This window comes from Gopherus evgoodei, chromosome 3, assembly GCF_007399415.2.
Source record: "Gopherus evgoodei ecotype Sinaloan lineage chromosome 3, rGopEvg1_v1.p, whole genome shotgun sequence".
NCBI lineage: Eukaryota > Metazoa > Chordata > Testudines > Testudinidae > Gopherus > Gopherus evgoodei.
In genome coordinates, this window is record NC_044324.1 from 83,640,406 (window position 1) to 83,667,732 (window position 27,327).

General features: G+C 41.4%; 1 protein-coding gene across 8 annotated transcripts in view; it reads left to right on the forward strand.

The window, feature by feature from the left end:
• KLHL32 (kelch like family member 32) overlaps positions 1–27,327 on the forward strand; it is a 215,165-nt gene that overhangs the window by 149,323 nt on the left and 38,515 nt on the right. The gene's annotated exons all lie outside the window — the stretch shown is intronic.

The window sequence follows — 27,327 nt, forward strand, 5'->3', positions numbered from 1 at the left end:
AGATTAAGACAGTTAAAAGAAAAATATAGAAATCTGGCTTTGGGATAACTGATGTAGTTTTGCTGTAGATGAAAGCTAAAATCTAATGTAGCTCATGTGTGGTACATGCTAGATTTTTGTTAGGTTGTTGGTTGTGGATTCCCCAGTTGATTGAATGTTGTGAACTACATCCTTAAGCAAGACATATTTTGGAAAGCATAATAGTAATTTTGGCTTTTAACACACATCAAAATATGACTAATATTTAGTAAGATTCTACAGTACTATGATGATAATTCTCTTAGATTGTCTTGGAAAGAAGCCAAGATTTTGTGAAGGATATAGTGGATAAAGTTAGTAGTAGTGCACTCCTTAGTAAAGAGTGCACTGTGATTAACAAAAAAATCTTATGAGCCTCATTTTCCCAGCCTAAATTGGGCTCTCTTTTGTAGAGGCAACTACAAGGAATACAGAAATACTATTTTTTACAATGTGAACAACTCTGAACTTTTCTAACTTTCTATGTGCTAAAATATTACGTATAGTGATTAGGAGGAGCAGGAAGAAATACAGTTTCTTCTAAACAAATGAGTAGAGTAGAGGATGGCTTCAGTTCCTGAAAACATAAGTGTAAGAAGGGGACATCGGCATTAATGTTTTGGAATCTATATTTTATTGATTTTTCCATATAGATTGTTGCATTCAATTACTATGTGGGATGTTTAAATACTACTTTGATAGATCATTGCAGGTGTGTGTGATTCATGGCTTGTGTGCTCCATTAAAGTGTGTGTCATAATGCATCCGAGTGGGAAGAGAGAATTAAATAGAAATACAGAAAAGACAAGGAAAAATCCCAGGAAAGTTAAAACAAAAGTATATAATTCTTTGATCTTGTCCTTCTCTTGTCATATGTTTGACTGAGATGATCAACAGTGATATTTATTCACAACTTTTTGTAAATGCTTTCCAGATGAAGATATAAATATCTAGATAATCATTAGGTGGAAAGTCAATTTTCTCATAATTGGCTATTTCTAAAAGGGCTCCTTGGCTCTACTTTAAGGAAGCAGCTGATTTCTTTCCTTTGATAATTTAAAAGGTAACCAACCTTATACAGTAATACATGTTCCCAGAGAAATCTAGTACCAGAGGGCTTCTTGCTGGAAACATAGGGTGGTAATATGCTAAATTTAAAGGCTATTTAACCAATAAACTGATGTTACACTTAATATTGCTATACATAAGAATCAGCTATCATCTTAATTCAGAATTTTGATTTTCAAGGGATCAGAAGTTCACTGTTCATAGGATCATAATAATAGTTAGAGATGGAAATCTCTCTTAGGTCACTGAACCCCGCAGTAGTAGTAGTAATGTTAGTCCTTCAATTTAGCAAATGATACTACACCGGTACTACATTTGATCTTAATCAAAAAGCTAACTTTGAATTGCATTGGACTGAAAGTGAGTATACCAGAGATTCAACACAGATTTGTTTTTTCCCCTCTTTTACTTATATGAAGGGTTGTAAAATGGCTTTTTAAAGTTAATTTTGGGACGAGATCAATAGCCATTTTAGATACTTTTTTTTTGTGAGGTTAAGGTTAAAAAGATTATTTTTAAAATTTTACAGGAAGGTCCAGAACTTTCCTATCCAGACATCATCCATCTATCAGTAGATATAGATATTAGAGCTGGTAATAAAAACTTAGTCAAAACAGCATTCTATTAGAAAATCCTGTTTTGACAAAACCAAATTTTTTTTGCAACACCATTTTGACATTTTTGGTATATGTCCCTGCCTGCAGGTATATGGGATCTTGGGGAGCAATTACCACACAGGTGGGGTGCCAATTTCTTTATTAAAGGAAAAAGGAAGTGGTGGGAATTTAACAATGAAATACGATGGGATGGGGTGTATAGGGTGTTTACAATAGACAATGATGGGGGAGTTCTTATTGAACAGTGTAGGGAGTTCTAACAGTGAGGTACAGTAAGTGGGGTTCAGCACAATGGGGTACAGTACAGTCAATAAGCGTATCAAAAAGAAATGCAAAATAAAATGGTAGCTTCTATATAAAAATGGTCAACAATCTTAGATAGAATGTATTAAGTGGTTAGTGGCCTTATACACAATGTAACACAATGATATCAATGCAAATACAAAGTATATCAGAAAAGTGGAAGCAACCAATGGGGTGTTATAATTACAAGTAAAATGTGAATATAAGTTAATTTATGCAATGTAATGGTATAAAAGAAAAGTAATGACTTAATTTGTGAGGCTAGGATAGCAGATAATCTGTCAAGGAACAGGAGAGGGGAGGGGAGTGAATGATTAGTGGCAACTGATGAGAGGAGAGTGCGGCTGGAAGCAGCGAGGGACTTTGAAGCCCTGCAGCGTAAGGACAATGGAGCAGTGTGATGGTGATGTTCGGTAGGGGAGGGGCAGCGGAGAAGTGTAAAGAAGGGCTGGAGAGAGGTTTAACCAACAAGCGGACACCAAAAACAAAGGAATAAAAAACGGCAAAGGGTTTGGGAAGTTTCACAGGGGGAGAAGCAGCAAGGGTTAGGGGAGTTCGGAGGGTGATACGGGGGGGGCAGCAAGGAGTTGGGAGGTTCGGAGAGAGTGCAGATGCGGGGGAAAAAGCAGCAAAGGGTTTGGGAAGTTTCACAGGGGGAGAAGCAGCAAGGGGTTTGGGAGGTTCGGAGGGTGATGCAGACGCGGGGTGGAGGCAGCAAGGAGTTATAACAGGGAGACACAGAGAAGCACACAGAGGGGGAGATTGGAGCGGGGGAAAAACGGACACGTATTCAAGTGGCAAAAACCTTATCTATAGACACGGAGAAGTACACAGAGGGGGAGATTGGAGCGGGGGAAAAACGGGCACGGGAAAGTTCAGGGAGAGATCGGGACAGCGGGGAGACGAATTCAAAAAGAAAAAACCTTATCTATCTTAACCAACCACTAGGCAAAACAACAAATATCACAATTCTAAGCAAAACTATAACAAGCAACTATACGGAGCAACAAAACAGTAAACTATAACAAGGCAGGTGAACTTACAAGCTCTACTATCTTAACAAACTATGACTTATTAAACTAAAGAAACAAAACCTATAGTGCACCTTATGCTATGGGGAAGTCACAGAGGGCAGAGTGGTATGTGCCCAGGATACAGCTCCCAAGGAAGCCAAGGGATACAGCTGAAAGCAGGGAGCCCCGAGGCAAAGCCCACAGGAGCAGAGCTTAGCAGCGGCACAAACTTATTTTTAGCAGCAAAGCGCTGCAGAGTTTGAGAGGTTTTAAGACACAGACCAAGTTTTAGCTTGAGTCTGTGTGCTAGGGAAACAGAGCCAGCAGCTAAAATAATAAAAGTATGGAAAGTTTCACAGAGGGGTTCTTACCAGTCCCCAAGGCAGCAGCAAAGGCAGAAGCAGCAAGAACATCAGAAGGCTCGGTACAGTCTCAATAATCAGGAGATCTCTCAGGTAGCAATTCGTTCTTCGTGGGGGGGGTTTTTCAAAAATGGGGGTACGCTCAAAAAATAAAACGAGAGTGGAGAAAGGACCCCTCAGAACTCCTGGCTGATCAGACCAGGCAGCAATGCAGGAACCTTTCTGATGTTGGTTTCAAAAATGTCTGTTTTTAAAGGCAAACTTAGGCAGTTTCCCGCCAGTAATCCTGATAGGCTCCCTCTGTCACAGGGGAGGAGGCACAGGGAAAAACCAGGCAGGTGAGCACAGAAACATGTCTGGGCAGAGTCCTGTGCAATAGGTGACTCAAAAGCACATGAGGCCTATGACTCATGCCCAGGATCTTAAAAACACAATAGGTCTTGCAGCTCTGGACATTGCCTGGCCTACACCGAGCCCAGGTTCAATGAGGTGATAACAGGACTAACCCTTTGAACAGGGCAGTGGTCCCACTTAGCACGCAGCACAAGTGGCCATCCCTTTGAGAAGGGCAATGGCTCTTGTTAAACAACTCAAGGGGCCTTCCCTTTGAGAAGGGCAGTGGCCCTGGTAAGCAACTTAACAGCCAGGGAAGGGCGGCCACAGGAGGAGAACAAAAACAAAATGGAGTATGGGGACAGCTGTAAGAAACAAAATGGAACAGACAGTATAAAAAGTGTCAATTTTTCATTTCAAATGACTTTTTATTTAAAAATGTACACACACATAAATTAGGGCTGTCACATGATTAAAACAATTGTGATTAATCACACAATCACGCTGCTAAGCAATAATAAACCATTTATTTAAATATTTTTGGATGTTTTCTACATTTTCAAATATTTTAATTTTAATTGCAACACAGAATACAAATTGTACAGTGCTCACTTTATATTTTTTATTTCAAATATTTGCATTGTAAAAAAAAAAAAGGAAATAGTATTTTTCAGTTCACCTAATACAAGTACTGTAGTGCAATCTCCTTATCTTGAAAGTTAAATTTACAAATGTACAATTTATATTAAAAAAAAACTGCATTCAAAAATAGAACAGTGTAAAACTTTAGAGCTAGAAAGTCCACTCAGTCCTACCTCTTTTGCAGCCAATCGCTCAAACGAACAAGTTTCTTTACATTTGCAGGAGATAATGCTGCCCACTTCTTGTTTACAATGTCGTCTGAGAGTGAGAACAAGCATTCACATGGCACTGTTGTTGCCAGAGTCGCACGATATTTATGTGCCAGATGCACTAAAGATGTATATGGCCCTTCATGCTTCAATCACCATTCCAGAGGACATACAGTAATTTTTAACTAGGAGTGACATTTCTCAGGGGCTTAGATGTGATTTGACAAGATGGGACCTAAACCTTGGCAGTTAGGTGGTACCATAAACCAAATAATAAATAACGGTACAGAAGAGGAAGTAAACGTGGGAGGAAGTAGTGCAGTGTCTAAATAATACACTGACCTTTTACCTCTGGAGAAATGCTGTCTTCGGCAATGTGTGAAATTGTGCCTGGTTGCCTAATGCTAGTCCATAGTTGGTATTTACCTCAACAGTAAACCACCACAATTAAACATGATTGCTAGCCTCTCCTTAGGAGAGGTCCATGACTGTAAAAGCAGGACTGGTGCATGTCTGAGGGCCAAGATGTATTAAAAAAATTAGCCCATTGTCTTTGCGTGTTATGTCTGGTTTACACCAGTAGTTTTAATGCCTCATTTTCGTAAGCACCTACTTCACGTAAAAATAAGAACCAAGACAAAGAACAACTCAGGGGCTGTAATACAAAATAAAGCATACTGATTCTGAGTCTCACTTGCATTGGTGTAAATCAGGAGTAATTCCGCTGTAGTCAGTGCAGTTATATTGATGTTAAACTGTTGTGAGATCAGAATCAAGACCACTTTGGAGGGTTGATTTTGTTATTCCTAATCTATTCCTGGTAGACGAATATCTAAACTGACTTGGAATATCTACCAATGACAGTGTTTCTAACAATCTTTCTGACTGTTTATTCCATTGCCTAACTGACTCTATAGTTGCATAACTTTTCCTACTAACGTACATTTTTCCTACTACAGTTTATGTACCATTTCTTCTTGTCTTAAAATCACTGACCAACAAGGAATATTGATCCCTGTCCTCTTCATAACATTCCATTACATACGTGTGGAGTTATCTCCCCTCATTCACCTTAGCAGTAGATTTTATGTTTTCTTAATCTTGTCATTAGTTGACAATAAGATCTTGTGTTACTTTCTTCTTAACTTTTTCCACATTTGGCTGTTTTTAACATGAAAATTTCTTAGTGCTGCTGTAAACCTATGTAAGTTTTTATTTTACATTAAAAAGCAGTGATTCATGAAAGGCATCTCTGTGTTCTATGCTTCTAAATTTCATTTTGATACATATCAATACCACTCCATGATTTTTTGCTGCAGGTGTAAGCAATAAAGAAATTACTGGAGTGCATTACTTTTGTTTCAGTGTCCTGCAATAATATTGCCCCACCTAATTTATCTTGGATTAACTGTAGAATTGCATAGAGCATCACACTGGTAGGTGGGAGGGCTGCTGTGCCTGCAGCGCCTGAATTTAGGTCATCTCTCCAGCTAAGTAGGGAACACAGGATTCAGTTTAAAAACAAAGTGCAGAAAGACGACACCGTGGCGCGAACTCAGCAAGATGGTTTCTGTATGTTGCATTTGCATTCGTCTATTTTCATGAAGTCTAACTGTCATAAACAGATAAAAAAAGTTAATAGCATAGTAGTACTTTATATCTCTTTGACTGTAAAGGGTTAACAAGTTCAGTAAGCCTGGCTGTCACCTGACCAGAGGACCAATCAGGGGACAGGATACTTTTAAATCTTGAGGGAGGGAAGTTTCTGTGTGTGCTGTTAGTTTTGGTTGTTGTTCACTCTGCGGGCTCAGAGGGACCAGACGTGCAACCAGGTTTCTCTCCAATCTCTCCAATACAGGCTCTTATAAGTTCAGACTAGTGAGTACTAGGTAGATAAAGCAAGTTAGGCTTATGTTTGTTTTCTTTATTTGCAAATGTGCATTTGGCTAGAAGGAGTTTTAAATGTGTATTTGGCTGAAAGGAGTTCAAATTGGTATTTTGCTGAAAAGATTTTAATTTGTACTTGTATACTTAGGCTGGGAGGGTGTTCCCAGTGCCTATAGCTGAAAGACCCTGTATCTATTACATTTTAAATTTACAAAGATAATTTTTACTGTTTTTTCTCTCTTTAATTAAAAGTTTCTTGTTTAAGAACCTGATTGTTTTTTTTTTATTCTGGTGAGACCCCAGGGGACTGGATCTAGATTCACCAGGGAATTGGTGGAGAAAAAGGAGGGAAGAGGGGGAGAGAGGCTGATTTTTCTCTGTGCCAGGATTACTTTCTCTCTCAGGGAGAATCTGGGAGGGAGAGAGAGAAGGAGGGAGGAAGGTGAATTGTCCTCTCTGTTTTGTGATTCAAGGAGTTTGAATCACACAGTGATCTTCCAGGGTAACCCAGGGAGGGGAAGCCTGGGAGAGGCAACGGTGGGGGAAAGGGTTTACTTTCCTTGTGTTGAGATCCAGAGGGTCTGGGTCTTGGGAGTCCCCGGGCAAGGTTTTGGGGGGACCAGAGTGTACCAGGCACTGGAATTCCTGGTTGGTGGCAGTGCTACAGGTTCTAAGCTGGGATTGAGCTTAGAGGAATTCATGCTGGTACCTCATCTCTTGGACGCTAAGGTTCAGAGTGGGGAATTATACCATGACATGGTAGGCAGCATGTGGGATCAGAAGTCAAAAAGCCAGTGAGGTTTTTATTTCTCTCCCTGCTCGCTATCTGCAGGCAGACTGAGAGGTTTGGGTTTAGAAGCAAAAGCCAGTACGATTTTTTGTTTCTCTTTCCCTGTTAGCTGTGTATAAAGCAGGCTAGAGGAGATTGTGTTAAAAGCAAAGTCGGCAGGTTTTTTGGTCTCTTCCTTCTGAGTACTCTGAAGGTAGAGGCACTAGGGTTTAACAAGGATCTTTGTTAAACAAAGGGACCCCGGTTGTGAGTCACCATTACCAGCAAAATACATTTGCAAATGAATGGTTTTTTTTTCTTTCTAACTCTGTCGGGAATAGCTAGGTAGAAGGAGTTTAAAACAAACAAACAAAAAAAAAAGACACTGTTGCTAAGCAACCCTAAGGAGTCAACAGAGAAGCAGCATTTCAGGCAGTAAACAGCAGAGGGCGCTCCAACACAAGAAAGCAGAAGCCATGACTACTAAAGACACCCTGAAACAGGAACGAGCAAAACTGGAGGCAGAGGCACAAATCAAAGACGCAGACCACAAGCGAGACATGGAAAAGAAACAAAAAGAACTAGAAATAAAACAAAAAGAGATGGAGCTGAGAGAAAGAGAAAGAGAGGCGGCTCACAGAAGACAGACAGAACTCCAGAGGGAGGCCCACCAGCAGGCCCGGGAATTAGAACAGGCTAAGCAGAAGAACGCAGCCGATCCTAGCAACCCTTCGCCAGTTATTGTTCCACATCCCAAGAAATTTCCCACCTACAAGACAGGTGATGACACTGAGGCCTTCCTAGAAAATTTTGAAAGGACCTGCCATTGGTACAGCATCTCTGAGGACCAGTACATGATAGAGCTGAGGCCACTGCTCAGTGGACCCCTAGCAGAGGTGGCGGCTGAAATGCCTAAGGAGAACCTGAACGATTATAAACTTTTTCAAACCAAGGCCAGAATCAGAATGGGGCTAACACCTGAGCATGCCCGTCAGAGGTTCAGAGCCCTAAGGTGGAAACCAGAGGTGTCATTCACCTGACACGCCTATCACATTGGAAAGAATTATAATGCCTGGATATCAGGAGCCAATGTTAACTCTCTGGATGACATGCACCTCCTAATACAATTGGAGCAGTTCTTAGAGGGTGTTCCTGAAGAAATAGAAAGGTACATCCTAGATGGGAAGCCCAAAACTGTAATTGAGGCGGGGGAGATTGGAGCCAGATGGGTGGAAGTGGCAGAAAAGAAAAAAGCTATTATCAAGGGGAGCGAATATCACAGGGGTCACACCGACAATAAACCCTATACCCGAGGACAACCCAAGACCCCACCTACAACCCAAGGAAAGCCACCGACTCCCTATTCTCTCACCTCACCAATCTCCAGTAACCCACCTCGGCCCAGTGACCAGTCAGCTGGGCGATGCTTTAAGTGTAATGAACTGGGACATATAAAGGCCAACTGTCCCAGGAACCCCAACTGAATGCAGTTCATTATATCTCCATCACTCCAAAGATCCCCAGGCCCAGATGCCTCTCAAATACCCTCGGAGCGAAGGGAAATTTTGAGAGTGGGCGGAAAGAAGGTTATTGCGTGGAGAGACACGGGGGCACAAGTGTCAGCTATCCACCAATCCTTGGTGGACCCCAAATTCATCAACCCAAAGGCCCAAGTGACAATTTACCCCTTCATGTCACAAGCAGTAAACTTGCCTACAGCTAAACTGCCTGTCCAGTACAAAGGCTGGTCAGGAATGTGGACTTTTGCAGTCTATAACAATTATCCTATCCCCGTGCTACTTGGGGAAGACTTGGCCAACCAGGTAAAGCGGGCCAAGAGGGTGGGAATGGTTACATGCAGCCAAGCCAGGCAAGCTTCCAGACCCATCCCTGTTCCTGAGCCATCCACAGGGGCCCTGTCTGTGTTACCAGAGACCCAGACAGAGGTAGTGGACCCGGATTCCCTGCCAACGACTGCAACAGCCACAGTACTTCCAGTCCCAGACCCGGACCTGGAAACGCAACCAGCACCAGAACTATTGCCAGCACTGACGCCAGCGCTTGCAAACACATCTTCAACCCCAACGCCAGAGGGCGCCAGCGAGCCTGAACTGGCAGAAGCAGCAAACAACCAGACCCAAGAGGCTCAGCCAGAGCCTGAAATGCCACCTGGTGCACCAGCGGAGAGTTGTTCACCAGCCACAAAAACAACCCCATCACCAGCATCGCTTCCCGAAGGACCAAGCCGAAGTCCACAGTCTGAGGAGGAACTGGTGTCTCCAACCTCCAGGAAACAGTTCCAGACTGAGCAGGAGGCAGATGACAGCCTTCAGAAAGCTTGGGCGACGGCACGGAGCACCTCACCGCCTCTCAGTTCTTCTAACAGATCTCGGTTTATTATAGAGCAAGGACTTTTATATAGGGAGACTCTTTCTGTGGACACCGGGAAGAATGGCATCCACAAAAACAGTTGGTGGTTCCAGCTAAGTACTGGGGGAAGCTCGTAAGCTTAGCCCATGATCATCCCAGTGGCCATGCTGGGGTGAACAGAACTGAAGACAGGTTGGGGAAGTCCTTCCACTGGGAGGGGATGGGCAAGGATGTTGCCAAGTATATCCGGTCTTGTGAGGTGTGCCAAAGAGTGGGAAAGCCCCATGACCAGGTCAAGGCCCCTCTCCAGCCACTCCCCATAATTGAGGTCCCATTTCAGCGAGTAGCTGTGGATATTCTGGGTCCTTTCCCAAAAAAGACCCCCAGAGGAAAGCAGTACATACTGACTTTCGTGGACTTTGCTACCCGATGGCCGGAAGCAGTAGCTATAGGCAACACCAGGGCTAAAACTGTGTGCTAGGCCCTAATAGACATTTTTGCCAGGGTAGGTTGGCCCTCCGATATCCTTACGGATTCAGGGACAAATTTCCTGGCAGGGACCATGAAAGAACTGTGGGAAACTCATGGGGTGAATCACTTAGTTGCCACCCCGTACCACCATCAAACCAATGGCCTGGTGGAAAGGTTTAATGGAACTTTGGGGGCCATGATACGTAAATTCGTGAATGAACACTCCAATGACTGGGATCTAGTGTTGCAGCAGTTGCTGTTTGCTTACAGGGCTGTACCACATCCCAGTTTAGGGTTCTCACCGTTTGAGCTTGTGTATGGCCACGAGGTTAAGGGGCCATTACAGTTGGTGAAGCAGCAATGGGAGGGGTTTACACCTTCTCCAAGGACTAGTATTCTGGACTTTGTAAGCAACCTACAAAGCACCCTCCGACACCCTTTAGCCCTTGCTAAAGAAAACCTAAAGGATGCTCAAAAGGAGCAAAAGGCCTGGTATGATAAACATACCAGAGAGCGTTCCTTCAAGGTAGGAGACCAGGTTATGGTCCTAAAAGTGCAACAGGCCCATAAAATGGAAGCATCATGGGAAGGTCCATTCACGGTCCAAGAGCGCCTAGGAGCTGTTAACTACCTCATAGCATTTCCCAATTCCTCCCTAAAGCCCCGAGTGTACCACGTTAATTCTCTCAAGCCCTTTTATTACAGAGACTTACAGGTTTGTCAGTTCACAGCCCAGGGAGGAGATGACACTGAGTGGCCTGACGGTGTCTACGACAAAGGGAAAAGTAACGGTGGCATGGGAGAGGTAACCCTCTCCACAATCCAAAAACGTCTGCAGTGGCAACAGATCAAAAAGTTAATGCACTCTCCTGTGAAAGTTCCCTAACATCAACTGGTTAAAAATTGTCCTTGCAATGTAAAAAATCTTGTAGTTTTACATAGTTAGTGGCATATGTAAGGATGCGTGTGTTTATTGATCTGTTAATTTTAAAGTTCTAGGGAGAAATCACTGCTAGTGTACTTCCACACTGTCAGCGATTTGGGGGGCGTGTCATAAACAGATAAAAAAAGTTAATAGCACAGTAGTACTTTATATCTCTTTGACTGTAAAGGGTTAACAAGTTCAGTAAGCCTGGCTGTCACCTGACCAGAGGACCAATCAGAGGACAGGATACTTTCAAATCTTGAGGGAGGGAAGTTTCTGTGTGTGCTGTTAGTTTTGATTGTTGTTCACCCTGGGGGCTCAGAGGGACTAGACGTGCAACCAGGTTTCTCTCCAATCTCTCCAATACAGGCTCTTATAAGTTCAGACTAGGTAGATAAAGCAAGTTAGGCTTATGTTTGTTTTCTTTATTTGCAAATGTGTATTTCGCTGGAAGGAGTTTTAAATGTGTATTTGGTTGGAAGAAGTTCAAATGTGTATTTGGCTGAAAGGAGTTCAAATTGGTATTTTGCTGAAAAGATTTTAATTTGTACTTAGGCTGGGAGGGTGTTCCCAGTGTCTATAGCTGAAAGACCCTGAACCTATTACATTTTAAATTTACAAAGATAATTTTTACTGTTTTTTCTCTCTTTAATTAAAAGTTTCTTGTTTAAGAACCTGATTGTTTTTTTTTATTCTGGTGAGACCCCAGGGGACTGGGTCTAGATTCAGCAGGGAATTGGTGGGGAGAAAGGAGGGAAGAGGGAGAGAGAGGCTGATTTTTCTCTGTGCCAGGATTACTTTCTCTCTCAGGGAGAATCTGGGAGGGAGAGAGAAGGAGGGAGGAAGGTGAATTGTCCTCTCTGTTTTGTGATTCAAGGAGTTTGAATCACACAGTGATCTTCCAGGGTAACCCCAGGGAGGGGAAGCCTGGGAGAGGCAACGGTGGGGGAAAGGGTTTACTTTCCTTGTGTTGAGATCCAGAGGGTCTGGGTCTTGGGGGTCCCTGGGCAAGGTTTTGGGGGGACCAGAGTGTACCAGGCACTGGAATTCCTGGTTGGTGGCAGCGCTACAGGTTCTAAGCTGGGATTGAGTTTAGAGGAATTCATGCTGGTACCTCATCTCTTGGACACTAAGGTTCAGAGTGGGGAATTATACCATGACACTAACACACAAGATTAACTGAAGTATAATTGTATGTATCCATGTACAGGTGTATATTTAAGTAAAAGGAAGTGTTCTTGGTCATTAGTGTTGTGCTGCTATTAAAGCTACAAGATGAGGAACAGTATATTTATAGGTTTTATTTTAATCTATTTATTGTATGCAGTGATAACATACCTACCAGAGGACATCTAACTATAAGTACAAAAAGTAAAAGCTGTAATCATAACACATGCCTAAGCAAGGGTGGCCACTCAAAACAGTTGTCCTCACAGTGCTTAACATCAGCCCCCTGCCCATACACACAGTTATAATAAACCTTTGCTAGTTAAAAACCTGATTAAACAGATGAGTTCTGAACTATTTCTTGGAAGTTGCCTAACTCAGGCTATGGGAGTGGACTTCAATGGGAGCAAACTCTAGCAATAAGAGGCCTCTATACAGATTGCCCAGCTAAACCATTTCAGTAAATGTATCACTAAGGATGGGCAGCAAAAGCATTCCTGCAGCTTGTACCTGTGAGATAGAACAGAGGGTGGAAGAGAGCTGGATTCCTGGCCATTTAAAGCTTTGCAAATTAACTACACCTTATGGAAATTTTATGACTCTGGTCACATTGGGTAAGATGTTCAAAAAAATCTTATGCCTGGATCCTGAAAAGCATTTAGGCAGCCAACTCTGATTGATTTCAATGGGAGTTAGGCACCTAAATACCTTTTGAGGATATGTTCCTAAGTCCCATTTAAAAAATAACTTAAGCTTTTAGGAGCCTTCGTCTCATTGGACAACAATGGAAATTAGGCTCTTAAGTGTCTAAGTCACTTTTAAAAATGTCACTAATGTTCCTAAGTCACTTAGGTGATTTTGAAAATTTTACCCATTACTTTAATTCATTACATATTTTTTTTATCTGAAGACCATCATGTGGCGATTGACAATTCAGCCAGAGTAAACAAAAGTGGCAACATTTTGGCAGAAGGTCAGTTGATTAAAATGTGAAGTGCTCTATGCTTGAAGATGATAAGTGAACAGCATCTAATGTACTCACTTGTTCTTCTCTGTAGCTAAATCAAAAAGAATCAGAGTTGAGCAGTAAGTCCTAAAAGATATTTTTTATTGCTGTTGCACTGTCCTCTGAGGTGCATTCTTGGCAGAATTCAAGGAAAACAAAAAACAAATTGGCTGCTGACGTGAAAATGCATAAATGTTCCTACAGTTAACATTACTGGGCCCATCTTTGTTAAGAGTAGGCTCTTGCAGTCAGGGCCGTCCTTAGGATTTATGGGGCCCTAGGCAGTATTATTAAACTGGTGCCCCTATGCCGGATGGCAGCCCAAGCTCACAGCCTGGTGGGGGAGGGGGAGGAGGGACTTGACAGCAAAGGATAATGAGATGCCCAGCCTGCCTCATGGTGGCGGAGAGTCACAGTTCCCCCCAGAGACTTCCATGCACTCTCCCTCATGCAGAATGGACATGAAGAAAGTACCTAATTAAAGGCACTAAAATTTGGGAATAAAAAATGTCAGTCACAGGTTTTTTGATATGCCCTGAAGTTTGTCAGAGATTTATTTGCAAAAACTTCATAGTAAGGGTGAGTCAGCTGTCCTGCTGAATACAACATTACATATAATGGAATACATGATGCAGCTCTTCTCTGTTTTACATTTTCTTCATCAGTATTTCTAAGTTGAATTTATATTTTAAATGTACTCAAATCTTAAGGCAGCATTCCAGATTACTACATACTTAACTCACTGAAACAAAGACATTCTTTTAAATTAATCAGAGAGATTTAGTGTGTTCATAACAATGTTCATTGCTTTTAGAAAAAGGGAACAGTAATTTACTTTGTGTGATCTCCATAACAAGAGACATGGTTATGAAATTTCACCAACTTTAAAAAAATATGTTTCCAAAGATTTTAGGTATAACAAGGATTTTGTCTTACTAAGGTACTGATTTTGCTGGAGGGTTCTTTTAAAACTAGTTTGTCGGATAGTCAGAAGTAAAGAAAGGGAACTCTTTGTCCAGCTATCTGGAAGGGAAGGACTGTTGTCCCTTTAAGGGCTCTCTTCAGTGGGGAGTGGGGGGAGAGGTGGTGAAGGGATGAACAGAAAGGACAGGAAGACTTGGAAGCACTTTTTTTTTTAACTATAGTAATTAAAATGTGTATTTTAGATAAGGGAGGTCTTTTGAAGGATTTATTTAAAAAACTGTGTGAAGATCCACACATTTAAGGCTAAAGATGATTGTGCATCTAAAACTCTATGCAAGCATTTTTTAGAAATGTGATTTTATAATCTTCACCAGCTCACTAATGAAATATTTTCAAAGCAAATTTTAAACTAAGGTCCTGTAGACTGACATGTTCTGTGTAAATATTACATTAATGCACAACTGTTTTTGTCAGTTAAGTCAGAAACTGACAGTATAAAAATTTATTTGGGCATAAGCTTTCGTGGACATCTGATGAAATGGGTTCTAGTCCACAAAAGCTTATGCCCAAATAATTTGTTAGTCTTTGAGGTGACACAAGGACTCATCCTTGTTTTTGCTGATACAGACTAACAGGACTACCACTCTGAAACCTGTCAGTATATACCTTGGGGTTGGCAAATGCCTGTTAAATGGCTTTATTACCCCTTGAATGTCTCTTTAACAGTTTCAATGTTGTGCTAATAGGTCTGGCAGGCTGGAGGTTTTTTCACTTTAACTACTAGATTCCCTCCCAAGGAAGACCCACCAGGCTAGAGCAGCCATCTGTGGGAGCCTGCAGGAAGGGTCAGAACAGGGATAGGAAAACAAGAGGGTGGACACTAAGACCCAGTGGTGCCCCAAATTTTCAGGTGCCCTACGCAGCTGCCTATGTTGCCTATGCCTAAGGACGGCCCTGCTTGCAGTGCTTAGAGATGTAGTGCCAGTCTTGCTAGCTCATAATGTGCTCTGAGTGGACTTCTGCAATCAGATGTCTGATAACGAAGATATTGAAGTGGAGAGGCGGAAATAGACAAACTCAGGAAGCATCAGGGTAGGAAATCCAAAGGAGCAGAGTTATGGACTTTTTAGCAAAGAGCTTAAGAGTTGGGTTTTTAAAAAACGAATCGGGGGGAAAACCCCATTCCTCTTGCAGTTAATGTATTTGTGATGTGACTGGGAAAAGCTGCCTAGTTATTTCAAGGTATTAAAAAGAGAATTCACGTGTTGTGCTTGCAAAAAGTATGCACACATCTTCTACTTACAAAAGACATGCATTTGGATGACAGAAGCCATATTTACATATGTAATTCTAAGGTGCTGCATGTTCCTTCTTACATTTGTAGACACAACACTGCCACACACTTTTGGAGTAATAGCCCTAATGTTTTTGTAGCAATATGGCGACACAGAATATATATAACCTAGTGACAAATATTCATTTTAATTGTATGGTTTTGCATAGGGCCTGAGATGGTAATATATAAACCATTATGGAAAAGTCCTATAGATTTGTGGGACCAGCCTATAAAATTTCATAGATTTCTAAAGGATGGTTCAAAAACCTATAGAAAAATGTAATGATTACATTCTATAGGTATTTAGATTAATTTTTATATAATCTTATGGCATTTCTCTAGAATTTTTTCCTGCCTAATAAATTCTATAACACTTATAACACAAATCTGTAACACTTAATCGAAAGTTACAGTGCATTTCTCTGACATCGTAGCCTAAAACATTACTTAAATATCTAATGCAAATCTGAAGCCTAGTCTAATCTAAACTTTACAGAGAAAGCTATTATCATTATTTCATTCCCCCCCACACCTAAAATTGATCTGATGCAGTTGCTAACTTCAGTCTCCTAGATTGAAATCAAACAATAATGGAGAGTCGTGGCTAGACAAATCTATTTGTGAACCCAGAGATGTTTGTTCATTACTAGCTTTTAGAATCTGTTCACCAAATAATTGTTTATAGTGGGTAGTTGCTTATAATTTTTAACCTGCTCTTTTCTGTGGATGGACCTATTCCAAATAACACAGCAAGGTGCCTGGCCTTTGGTCCTCTTTTCTTTCTTTCTTTTTTTTATGTTCCCATATGTTCTGGTAGATTGTCACTTGCTGTAATTTTGCACTCTTATTTCTCTGTGATAATCTTGTATAAAGAAAAGGGTATATTGATTGCAGCAGCAAGTATAGGCTTTCCACTGCCATCAGTCCCAACTAATTTATTTTATTTATCTTTTAAAATTTCCAGATGTGCTCATTCCAGAAGCACAGGACTAACAGTTGTGTATCAAAGCTGTTTGCTCCAGGGGGAACCCACTAATATAAATTATCTTCAAGCAAGGCAGCTGGTTGTAGCAATGGAATTTTATCACTAGGGAGCCCTACTGCTCCACCACAGCACAAAGGTTTGGGGGAGGAAGAGGGTGTGAGGAGCCTGTTCCTAGAGCCTCAGCACAGATCTTTTGAAATGGACAGGTCATGCATCAACAACATGCACCAAATGGTGGAGCTAACTAGCTGTCCAGTGGGAATTATGCTGTACCCTCTGAAACTAGCAATTTTTCCTTCCCATCAAAATATAGGCTATTTTTGCTCTGGTGCTCCAATTTGCTCAAGGAGGAATCCTGACTCTTCCTGGTAATATGATGCCCTAAAGGCACAAATGAACCTCATATAGTAATGTCTGGTCAAATGTAGTGATCTGATTTGGCCCATTTTATGCAGAGACAAAACAGCCCGGTATCAAAATTTTAGCAGGCTTTATTTTGTGGCTTGACATTTTACAGAATGTTAGCTGGGTTTCTACTGGGAAGGTTATGGTACAAGAGTGTAAAAGCCAAGAGATCTTGATTATATACTCAGATGTGTGATTTCTTATGTCATTTCACTTAATCTCCTTTTATCTCAGTTTTCCTATCTGTAAACAAGTATTTCAGAGGAATGCTGTAATTTATTAATTCCTATAAATTGCTCTGAGAACCTTTAGAAGAAAGGTGCTATGTAATCTTAAAATAATACCAGTAATGTTTTGGGCCTAGTCCCCTGGAAGTAATGATAATCTAGATGAGTGGGATTTACTCTCCATTCTACTCTTTCCCCTCCCACCTTCCCCCCCGGTTGTGTCTATCAAGATAATTCATGAAAAGCAAAACATTATGTAGAGAGATATAGTGTCTGTATAGCTATGGTTGCAGCCTGTGTTCTGTAATAAGGCTGACTTTTAAGTACTATCTCCCGCTTGTAACAGATCTTCAAGTTTGCAGAATGATATGGTTAATAATGAAGCAGAATTTTTTTTCTCCTGAAAATACAAAGGAAATTAAGCACTTTTTTTTACATTCCTTCCACTGAAAAAGTGCTGCCTTTTTGCAATATTTGTGAAGTTCTTTTTCTTGTCCCTATGTTCTGTAAGTAAACCACAACTTTATGAACTCTACGTTTATGGAATTCTTACATTTAAAATGCCTTTGCATCTCCTAGCCAGATGGTAGGCTAGTATATGCCTCTGCTTTTACAGAATTCTTATGTAAATGTCACCTGAGACTCATAACATTAAAGTTTGACTCTATCTAGAAAACAGAGTTTAGTTTTAACACAGGATTCACTTGATTGGTATGTCTGTCTATACTTGGGTCTAGGTTAATTTGCAAGAAATATAAAAAACAGAAATAGTAAAATAAATGTTATCAGATAAAATTTTCAGAAGTGCTTACATAACTTTTTACCCCATTATTCCTAATTAAATGAATGTCCATCATTAGATTGCATTTTTATAAAGTTCTAAAATATTCTGCAGTGCTTCAAAATGTTTTAGAAAATGCCTAGAGATTACACAAGTATTGTGTAAACCAATGGGCCTGAGAAAGGGCCTGCACAGTTGTCATTTAAGGAAGGACAGATGGTCTTACAGTTAAGGCACTGGCTTGGGTTTGATCCAACCCAGGTCCAGGTTTGATCACTGGCTCCAGGTTTGATCACTGGCTCTGCTATAGACATCTTGTGTGATTTTTGGGCACTTCAGGGCCTCAGTTCCTTATTCTCAGCATTGAGCTATTAATACTTCCCTAGTTCAGTGGTGTTGTAAGGATAAGTGCATTATAGTTTGTGAGGCATAGTGATCCACCACTGATAGAACTGCCCAGGTAGCCCCAAAAGTTGTTTCTTGTGTGCCCATATTTGAACTGCAGCCTGGAGCATATGGTCTGCCAGACCTCAGTTCTAGGATATGTATTCTCTCATTCTTCGGGGTGAAGGCTGTATAGGACAATGCATCTGACTAGCCCCACAAAGAAATCAAGCAATTAAGAGTGATGAATGGTGCCCTAAAGCTTAAACATTTTAGGCAAATATATCTTATTAACACGTGAGAATAAGTAAGAAATCATTTTAATACATTGTGATTCACTTTAACACAATTAGTTCTGATTAATTCAATTGCTATTAATATAGCAGTATTATGTACCTCTAACTAAATTACATTGTAATTTATCATTTATGCTACCAGACTGCAAAACCATCCAGTCAGAATGCTGAATGACTGAATGTTATTCGGTGCTGAAAGTTAAAAACAAAATTTCAACCATCATAAACTAGCTAATTCATGAAATAAAGTATGCTTTTAGGTTGCTGTATTCTGTGGTTGTCATCGTTGAGGCCAACAGAGCCCAGACCAGGAATACACCAGCCATGTTCATGATATCTGAGACATGAAAGTCTGTGTTTAGCTGAGTAAGGATGTCTCCCAAGAAACTTCCCAGTAGCAAATTGCAGGGCTTCCAGAAGCAGGAAGATGTCACGTGAATGAGGTCTCTACCTCCTGTTCTCCACCACTTTTGAGACTGATGCTCATCTACCCCACTTTCTGATCATGTGTGGGCAAGGAGCCTAGCTTGTCAGGCTCCACAACTCTTGAACGTGGGTCTGTGGGGGATCCTGGGAGTCCTCACACTCCAGTCCTCCACCCAACAGCTCACAGACAGCAGCTGGAACTGGGGTTCAAGAAGCCCAACTTGGACACAAGCCCCTTCTCCTACGCTCTGGTTGGGAGCACTCCAAGGCTTTTGATTGGTCTGCAGCCTCTATTTAAGCCCAAGGAGGAATCAGGAATTTGTCTTGTACAGCTGGGCTTCTCCCTGCCATGGATTGCTGGTCCGATGTTTACCTGTTCCTGTCTTCCAATCTTGATCTGATATCTTGACAAGTCCTGAGGCTTGGTAACTAACCTCCTGGTGCCTGTCCTCTGGTTCCATCGTCTGGTCCTGATCTCACAGTATCCTGACTCAACCTGATTCCTGATCCCTGGACCATTGACCTGTGGCCGATGTAGGATGGCCACCTTTTCAAAAGGCAAAAGTGGGTCACATGCAGGAGCCATGCCCCATCTGTGGTCCTTCCCCTTGTTCTTCCTCTTCCACCTGAGGCCCCACTCAGAAGCCTCAGCTGGGCAGTGGTAAGAGCCTCCCAGGGAGCCCGGAGCATTGTGGGGAGTCCCCGACCATCCACCTGCCCTGGGCGGGGGGCTGGGGTGCCCAAGAGCAGCCGCTGACTCCTGTCCCCACCCCATGTAAGGTGACAGGTTACTACCCCTTTCTGCCTAACAGTACCAAGCTTAGTCACAGACTTCCATGACGATATTCCCAAGAGGCCACTCGACCTATATGTTAATTGTGCCAAGTAGCTTAGGCATGGCAGGGAGTAGGGATGTACAGTGGTTAAAAATTGAAAGAGGAGGAAGTTGGTGCTCTCACCTATGCTAGCCAAGAAGGAGGGGGAGCAGAGAGGATGGGGATCTCCCAATTCCCCTCCTCCCCACAATACCTTTTGCTTTAACTCTGGTCCTGGAATGCCTAATCCATTCCCTCTCATCTTGGATCCATAGCACTTCAGTGTCTTGTGTTTATTTTTGGAGCCATTACACAACCTGAGGGTAGTGAGCTTCTTTGATTAAAAAAAAAAGCGCACACATTTTAGGAATGCAGGAATTGCCATGGTCCATCTATTCCAATACCTGTGTCCACAGTAGCCAGTACCAGATGGTTTAGAAGAAAAACGCCATAGATGTGTGATAATCTGCCCCCTCATCCTGATCCCTAACAGGCAAGGATTGTTTTAAATCTTGAAGCATGAGGTTTAATATCCATTTGATGCACAGGTGTACTGCCCACAGCCCCAGGTTTTCCAAAGAAAAATACATTGTTGTCAGTCATAGACTTCACTACAGAAAAAGGAAATAAGAACAAATTAAAATGGAATCCTCTTTGCCACCAGCTCAGTTAGGGTCCTGTATTATGTGGGTGCTTATGGCGGTTTCCTCATTAACTTGGTTAATGTGTGTTATTTCTGCTTATAACCCAATCCATTCAAAGAATTAAATCTTTCATTAGCCAGCACGTACATAATGGACAGGAAACATTACAAAATTATTTAAAGTCTTTTGCATTAGCATCAGCCTTCTCCCTCCTCCCCCACTTCAGACAAACATTAATCTTTGCTGCTAAGCTTCCTTTTGTTTTGCAGCACTGAGCTGCATGTTGATATATGGAAGTGGGGCCTGATTGGTGAGAGAACATCTGATGCTGGCCACAAACAACACAATGGGGAAGAAAGGATCTACCACTCTCCACTTGAAATACCTGCTCTATTCATCTGTACAAAGAGATTCCCTTTGATTTGTAATGCTTTCCTTTCAATAGCCAGTGGCATTATGGAAAACCTTGTGGCTGGAGTGCAGAGCTGGGAGAGAACTGGGGCTGCAGAGTTGGAGCTTTACAATCTTTCCAATTTTAATTAAAGTGGGCCAAAATTAGCTTTTAAAATTTGTAAGGCACTCAGGTCCAAGACTGATGTGTGTGATAATGACAACTAAACAAATAGGTTCATTTTCCATCCCTATAGAACTTGCACCTGAATCAACTGCAGCCTGCCAGAAGTTTGTGTATTGATACACTGAGCACAGTAACTGATTTCCACTTTGATCTCAAAAAACAGACTCTGATTCTGTTATTCACTCTGAGGGGAAAAAGATTATTAATGTGACATTCTTTAAAGTTTTTTGTGGAAAGGAGAGCAATAATGCAATAAATGTATTGGTTAAGAGAAAACATTTGCAGGAGATCTTTGCCCATCATTTTTTTATCTGCTTTCATCATGAAGAATGTTAGCTGTGATAAACTGTTCTGCTAATCAAACAGCGCTGAAAGGTTAGGTCATTGGAAGTCTTTAGTCATTTTGTGCTTTTCAAGAGCAAATTTGTTAAAATTATGCTGAATACCCACTTAAAGCCTCTGTTGAAAACCCTACCTGTGTTTTATAACTCTGCACTGTCAGAACTCATAATAAGTCAAACATTCTTTCAGAGGTACTCATAAGAGAGGGAAAAAAACCCTGTAAATTTAAGAGTAATTTCAGATTGTAAATGAAAAAGAGAGGCACGACTGTTCATTTGCACCAATCATGCCTTCCTTTCATCTGCTCTGATTAGGCCTGGTGCGGTTTCATCAAACTACTCCATCACTGAGCTGTCACTCCAGCCGTCTGTTGATTGAAAACAATCAGGGCTCTGATGGCACAATTATTCTGACCCTTTAACTAGAGGCTGCTGTGATAATGAAAGGTTGATTATGATAGTTTGTGCCTCTTTCAGTTTGCCAAGAAGGTTAATTTGGGCATCAGACGGATGTTTAATGGGCGCTTGCTGGCTACACTGAGGTAAATGAGAACGTGCAGTCTTCGATATTGCACGGATATAGTTTGCCTGTCAATCATTGTCATTTTGAGTTTGTGCCTCACACTCTGGAAATCACATTTTATTTCTTCTTTGGGATTTAATTTATTCTGTGCCCTGAGGAAGTTCTTTCACTCTCTGACCTTCACAGTAGCTTTCTCTGTCTTTTTTTCCCCTCCCCTCAAATAGAGCCCAAAGGCACAACACATCCAGACGAACATTTTTTCTTTCATTTTCTCTTAAAAACCCTGGAAACTTTAAAATTACTGTTTAGCGCTCACCTTGAATAAAAGTAAATGTTTGTTAATTCTGATTTGTAAAATAAGAATGTGCAAATGAAAGTGAAGTTTGCTTGCTTCCTAATGCAGCGTCACAAATGGGGTTGCTTATATATACACACATTCATAAAACTGACAAACAGCAGTTTAAAAATATCTGTGAAAAGGGGCATATTTTATACACATACACAGATTAATGTAGTGTAAATGTGATCTCAGTACCATCCGACAACGTCTTGAATCAGAAAGTCTCCCTCTTTTCAGAGTTGAGGGGCAGGAGACATTTCACTGCAGATTCAAAGATTAATATTTACCAATTTCAGACTGAGAGAATCCTATGCATAATTTTGTAGTTGTTTGGTTCATGGCGTAAAAGAGATGCAAATACATAATAATTTTGATTGTTCTACATGCAGCTCATTACAATTTATTTTTATGCACATTTTTCTAATAAAAAAGATGACAGAAGAAAAAAGATTTTATATATTTAGCCATGTGGTTTCTGGATCTGAGTCACTCGCTTTTGATATTGCTAACAAATATGAAGTAGTACTTGCAGGGCACAGTTTCAAGGGAGTGTCTGGACATTCAGTCATAAGACTACTGTTAACTCCAGACGTGCTGACTTTTGCCTTCCGGGTGAGTGCACCACCACAGCTGTGCCCTGAGGCCCCCCCCTGAGGCCCCGCCTCACCTCTTTTCACTCCTGCTCTGCCCCCTCCCCGAGTTTACCCTGCTCTCATGCCACCTCTTCCTGCCCCTGCTCCGCCCCCTCCCCAGCTGCTCCTACCCGCCACCAAACAGCTGATTGACAGGGCCAGCCGAGCAGCTAATGGGTGGAGTTGGCACCTATGGTTAACTCTGTCCCATGACCTGAAGAAGAGCTCTGAGTAAGCTTGAAAGCTTGTGTCTCACCAGCAGAAGTTGGTCCACTAAAGTAAATCACTTCACCCACCTTGTGTCTCTAATATCCTGGGAACCAACAACTGCAAGCAACCCTGTTCCATGTCTGTTTTTAAAAATGTTCATATGTAAGCCTAGCCTTGAGAAGCTCATGGGATTTGGTACTTTTTTCCAAAAGCAATATTTGGGTTGGCTCCATCTGTTTTTATAAATATGCACGAATGGTCCACCCAGAGTCCACTGGAATCAGAGTCCTTCCATTTTCTTCAGTGGGCTTTGGCTCAGACCCCTAATAAACATTTGGTTCATTGGTGCTCGTTCTTGGGCTTGCAAGACCCCTAGGTGTTGAGGTCACAGTTACAATGCCCTTTCCATATTTCTACAAGGGAGAGGGTCCCAGCCAGATGGGAAAGCAGTTTCATGGAAGAAAGGAGTAAGGAAAAGGTTAAGAACCCTTGAATTACCTTAACTCCAATTAGAGACCAGATCACACTTGCAAATTTTGTTCTGGAGGAATATTTTACAGCCAATATACCCATTTTCACTATAGTAGGTGCACATAGAAATGCAGGCTTGTAGGTTGGAAAACAACCAACCAGATAAAGCACTAAAGTTATAAACCCCAAACTCCATTATTTTGACACCGATCATAAATAGATGATGAATGTTAGTGAGTTCTCTTTCTATAAAGAGTGCATTGTTTTCATTACTCATTTTGTCTCATCAATATCAATAGGTCTAAAACAGTGTCCCAAGTGCTTATGGTAATTATGACTTTCTTTTGGCTTGTCTGTTCCAAAAAACAGTGAGATGTCAAGAGGTTGTTCAGAAAAAAATCAGTGTGAAAAAAAATCTCTGCTTCTTTTTTCTTTCCACACTATATGTTATAGACTGAACTGAAAAAATCTATTGACATTTATTTTTAATGTCCTGTTTTGTTTTCAACATCTGAGGCCTGGTTCTGATCTAAAACTGTCACATAATTGTCTGCAGTGATATGAATGGGTCGTTCAGGGCTGGAAGGATTTGATGAGACAGTGGAAAGCGAATGGCTGGGACATTAACATCTAGAGGCCAGTGGTCAAGAGGAGATTTTCCCCCACTCTCATCAAGGAACCTGAGCAAAGGCCAGAAACTGGAGAACAAAGGGGAAAGGTGTCTGGTGTCTTTGTTAAGAGCTGAGCTCACAGAGTCACACACAGCTCTCACCTGGAGGTGACAGAGAGACAGAGAGGGACAGCTAAGGTGGATTCCACGGCAGCTTGACTGGGTGAAGCCCTGGCATTGACCAGGATGGACTATGTCTGAACTTTTCCCTTTCTGTGTACTGCTAACCTAAGGACTTCCCGGTGCTGTATTCCAGTAGACTAATAAAGCTTACTCTGTGTTGGAAAGGCTGCCTGATGTCACTGCAAATACTTGCTGAGGTGCACTGATCTCCGAAGAGAGTGAAAGTCTGTGATCAGGAGTCTGTCTCAGTTGGACTTGTGGAGGGAAACCAGAGTGCTTTAGCCCCGAGGCTAAGTCTTTGAGGCATTAAATCTTGGGACCTACCTTTGTTGCAACCAGGTACTGCACATCCTAAAGCCAGCTCTGTGATAGCCTTGTAAAACCAGGCACTCCGCTCTTCAGCAATTTTCACTATTACAGGGAGGGCATTGCATGTGCTGTGAATGTATACGGTGAATGGCATATTTAGTGAATTTTGTGGCTTTTATAAAAACAAGCTTATGCAAATATCATTTTCCAAGACACTGAAATTAACACAGCCGTCATCATTACCAGTGGCAAGACAAGGGAATGAAAACAAACAAGTCTACAGCATTTGGCCGCCTTGCTGCATACTTACTTAGCTACCTAGAAAAGGCCCAGCGAGGGATCATAATATTAATATATGCTAGTTGCAAATGTAGGCCTTGGATCACTGTATTGGCCATGCTGTGCTCAGCACAAGCTGAGGTGGGGGAGCTGGGCATAGGCAAATCTGACATTAAATCCTGTCATGTATGCTGTATGTGCAGAGTACGTATTAATAGGATTTCACACATTTTTAGAGAAATATTTACACTTTCAGTGGACAGTACACAATTCCAGCAAAGCCTTTATACTGCCCCACAAAATCATGTCTATTTTCACTGTAGGTACCACAGAAGCCGCTTTTAAATGAAGTGCTTTTGCCATAGTTCATGCAGCAGGCTGAGTGCCTCATAATGGAGATTTCAGTTCCTTGTGCTGCAGCTCAATAACTCTTCAAATATCCAGATACCATGGTCACAGTCACAGTGTGTGGGTGTGCGTGCACACAAACACGTGGTATGCCACGAAAAAAATCTAAAGGGAGAAATAGGATGAGATTCTAAATAATTAACAGACATTAGATTACAGATTACAAAGAAATACATTTTAAATGTGAACTATAAGGGCTTTTTGCCTACCCTAGACCAGGTATAAGAGATCTCTCTGTTTCTACAGTTGGTGACATCACTGTTACCTAAAGTAGAGCTGAGAGCTGGGTTCCTTATACAACTAGAAACTAATGGAAACAACTTTTAAACTCAAGTTATGGCAGCTAAACAGAAGAGGACGTTTGTCAAGGATTTTCCCCCACTTTGAACTTTAGTGTCCAAAAAGTGGGGACCTGCATGGACCCTTCTAAGCTTAATTCCTATCTTAGATCTGATAACACTGCCACCAGCCAAAAATATAGTATTTGGCACACTTCCTGGCCCTCCAAAACCTTCCCTGGGGAACCCAAGACCCAAACCCCTTGGATCTGAACACAAAGAGAAATTAGCCTTCCCCCTCTTTTTCCCCCCAGACTTTCCCCTCCCTGGGTTACCCTGAGAGGCTACACTGATCCAAACTCCTTGGATCTTAAAACAAAGAGGAATTACCCTTCCCCCTCCCTTCTTTCCCCCCAGCAATCCCTGGTGAGTTCAGACCCAATCCCCTTGGGTCTTAAAACAAGGAAAAAAATCAATCAGGTTCTTAAAAAAGAAAGCTTTTTAATTAAAGAAAGAAAAAGTAAAAATTATCTCTGTAAAATCAGGATGGAAAATGCTTTCAGGGTTCTCAGATTCATATAGCCCCCCACCCTCCCAGCCTGAGATTCAAAGTTACAGCAAACAGAGGTAAAAATCCTTCCAGCAAAAGGAAAAGCATTCACAAGTTGAAAGAAAACAAACATAAGACTAATCCGCCTTGCCTGGCTACTTACAAGTTTGAAACATGAAAGACTGATTCAGAAAGATTTGGAGAATCTGGTTGTACGTCTGGTCCCTCTTTTTCCCAAGAGCGAACAACGAACAAAACAAAAAGCACAAACAAAGACTTCCCTCCACCAAGATTTGAAAGTATCTTGTCCTCCCATTTGGTCCTCTGGTCAGGTGTCAGCCAGGTTCACTGAGCTGCTTAACCCTTTACAGGTAAAAGAGACATTAACCCTTAACCTTCTGTTGAAGATGCCAATCTATTAAGCTCAAGTTATGGCAGCTAAACAGAAGAGGACGTTACTTTAGTATACTAGCCAGTTGGGGATTTCAGATCATGAGCAGTTTTACATTTATTTTAATTTAGCTGCTTGACTATTCGACAAGCTATGTTATATGCACATTGGAACCACCCAGGACCTGTACATCACTGACATGCTGCAGTCCTTTTTTGCTGTTCTGCTTCATCGTGGCACTAGAATGACAAATACCACCGCATTCCACAGCTATTGGAGAATTCAGTAATGAAGGGGTTAAAGCATTAACATTAATTTTTAATAAGAGGAAGTTTTAGTTTTCTAGCTTTGTTTATTCTCTTAACTTAAACTCCAGTTCATTATCCCAGACTAACATGCCTACCTATTTTTTTTCAATAAAACATTTGTTTTTTATTTGAACAGGCAAAGGGGTGGGGGATTGGCAATTTTATTTTTTAAGGTAAAGAATACCTGAGGCTGAAAGGCATTGTTGTTACCCTGACTAATCTGAATTTTGTCCTCTGAGCATTGTGTGTGGGTGTATACACATTAATATTATGGTTTAAAAAATCAGAAAGGAAGAAACTTGATGCATGGTATACTTACCTAATTTTTCTTCCTCCAGTATTTTCTTATAAACAGGAATGAAGGGGGGTGATTCTTAAATCACCATACTGTAATCTTCCAGATTTTTCCCCCCATCAAGTGTATCCTGTGGTTTTCAATGGTCAAATAGTTTCTGTTTATTATATTGCTCCAGGAGCTTGATTCCGATGTTGACAGAGATTACTTGGCCCTTATGAGCTCCTAAAGCATTGCTA